The following is a 2,846-nucleotide window of genomic DNA, read 5'->3' as shown; positions in this document are numbered from 1 at the left end:
GGGTAATGAGCGGCCGCGGGGAGCGATTGGTCCCACCCCGCCGCGGAGGGAGGGGCTGGGAGGAGCTGGGGCGGGAGCGACGGACGGAGGGGGAGGAGGTGGAGAACTTTCTAGAGACGGCGGCGTCTAAGCCCGTTCGGGCTGTAGTACTAAGGGTGCTTATATTAATTTTTTTTTTTTTTTTTTTACGGGGGGGGTCATTCCTTCTCCTAGCTGCTTGGCTCTCCCCTGCCCCCACTCCTGAAACTCTAGGACTCTGGGGGTTTCCCCCGCTCACTACTCCTGCTCCCCTCCGGCCCAGCGCCCTTCCCCGGCCCTCCCCCGTCCGTTTCCCGGTCTAACCGGATTCTTCCAGATCCTTCTCCATCCCCCTACATCACTCCAATACCGAGCCTGCCAGCCGCCCCAGATCCGCCCTATACATTGCATCTTGCAGCGTGGTTTGCTTAGAGCCTTGTAGCCGGATGTGAGTGGCAGCGCGTCCGTCTCCCCGGGACCCGAGACGCGCATTTTTATAAAAGCCGGTCGTAAGCGCGGACGGCATGATCTCTCCATCTTTACTCGGTGTATATACTTAACGAATTGGGGAGAAAGTGAAAAGATGTAACCCCAGCGCACAGAATTGGGGAAAGCAGCCTTGATTGCCCCAGAGCCGGCAACACGTGCCGCCTTCAGCTCTTTAAAATGCTACAAGCAGCAGATCTGCAAGAAATGACCCGCTGAGCTGAGGGCTCTTTAAATGGGGCACATATTAAAGGGACCTAACCCGGCAATAATAAAACGACCGTTTAGGTTAATATTTAAAAATAAGAATGGTTTCAAGTCACGAAAAAAGTCATTCCATCTTATCAAAGGCCCATCTTTTCTTAATACTTGGTTCCGAAGTATTTAGCGACTGCCTGTGGAGTACCGAGCATTTGTGTGGCAAGTCAGAGCTAAATAGCCTTTGACAAAGAGATCCATCTAGGGAGAGTCGGTTTTGCTCAGCACTCAACCGTTTAACATAGTGCCTGGTGAGCAGTTATTGGCTGCATAAATTTGTATTCCAATAATAATTATTTATTTATTTTTTGGAGTCCTTGCTATGTGCCTGGTCCTGTGCAAACTCTCCCATTTAGGTACGCAATTTAATTTGCCCTATTATAGATGAAATTTCAATACCATAACATAATTTGATAATTCACTGTAGTCTTTTCTGATGGAACTTGAGGGGAAGGGGATACAGAAGAAATAAAACCGTCTCCTCCAGCAGTTTACAGCAAATGACTTTAATGTGTATTTATTTTAGAGGGGGGTGTGTGTGGGAGAGGCAGAGAGAGAGGGAGACATAGACTCTGAAGCAGGCTCCAGGCTCTGAGCTGTCAGCACAGAGTCAGATATGGGGCTTCAAATCCGGAATGGTGAGATCATGACCTGAGCCGAAGTCGGACGCTTAACGAACTGAGCCACCCAGGCATGCCTACAGCAAATGACTTTAGCCACAACTAAGACATTTCTCATTAGATGACTGGGGATACCCTCAGCGGGAGGGTATGGGGGGTTAAATTTTTTTTTTCTTTTTTCCTCAGTAGAGGAGGAAATAACAGTGTGAATGGAGGTCCTCCAAAACTCCGGGAGACAGAGGTGGTGGGGAAGGTGCTGGCTTGCTGGGTTGGCAGTTATCTTGCTGTTGGTTTATGCACAGGGCTATCCCATCGTGTGCTAGTTTCTTTTAATGCTAGGTTCATTGGGTATTATCTGGAAGAACCAGTTGGGATGGAAAAGAAAAGTTCACCTTTAGAGGACTGCTTTTTGCATCTGTTTCCTAATTGGAAGCAAACAGCATAAGTCTGCGTCTTTTAGTTCTTGTCAGTACATATTGAGTGCTTAAGATGCACCTGCCATTGCCTGAACACATAATAACAGAAAGAGCATGTGCTTTGGAGTAAGCAGAGAGTTGGGTCACTGGCATACTATCTGATTTGGGGCAGGTTATAGGGATAGTAACATTGGTCAATGGAAGTAGTTGTGATGGTTAGGAAAGAGGAAACACATGGCAGGTGTCTAGCACAGTGCCTGCCTTCAAGTGGGTGGTTACTAAACAATGGTCATTATGTGATAAGTGTAATGGTAGAGATGGGGGCAGAGTGCTAAGAATACAGAGGTCTATTAGAGAGGAGAATGATGGGGTGGAAGGGAAAGGGGAAGGATAGGAGGGACAGGTTTCCAGTGAGAAAGTTCTGGCCCCTTTTGAGTATTAGAGGAGCTAGGGAATGGAAAGAAGGGAGAAGCAATAGGCATTGGATTTTTGAATTCCCAGACCAGAGCCTTATTGTTTCCAGATTTTTTCCCCCAGTCCTTTACATTATATTCTTCTGATTGTAAAACTTACACATACTTAATGTAGAAAGTGTGCAGACGTTTTGTTCTTTCCCTCCTCTGCCTTACCCGTTTGTCCCAGCCTATTTAAATTAGTACTCCCATTAAAGATGTTTAACAGTGTAATTATTTTCACTGGTATTATTCACTCATTCAAAACCCTTCCAAAATTTTCCCCTTTTGCTGAGAAGAGAACATACTTTTTTTTTTTTTTTAAATAATCCACTTTATACTGTACATGACTCATGCTGTGGTCAGAAGCTGTGTTATTACCAAAATCAGCCTTCCTGAGTTCATCTGGTTCATCTTTGTAATGCTAGGCCCATCCTTCAGACATAAAGACCCCGTTATTTAAAAAAATTTTTTTAAGGTTTATTCATTTTTTAAAGACAGAACGTGAGCAGGGGAGGGGCAGAGAGAGAGGGAGACACAGAATCTGAGCAGACTCCAGGCTCTGAGCTGTCAGCACAGAGCCCGACGCGGGGCTT

The sequence above is a fragment of the Felis catus genome, chromosome B4 (assembly GCF_018350175.1).
Source record: "Felis catus isolate Fca126 chromosome B4, F.catus_Fca126_mat1.0, whole genome shotgun sequence".
Lineage (NCBI taxonomy): Eukaryota > Metazoa > Chordata > Mammalia > Carnivora > Felidae > Felis > Felis catus.
Note: the sequence above shows the minus strand (reverse complement) of the source record.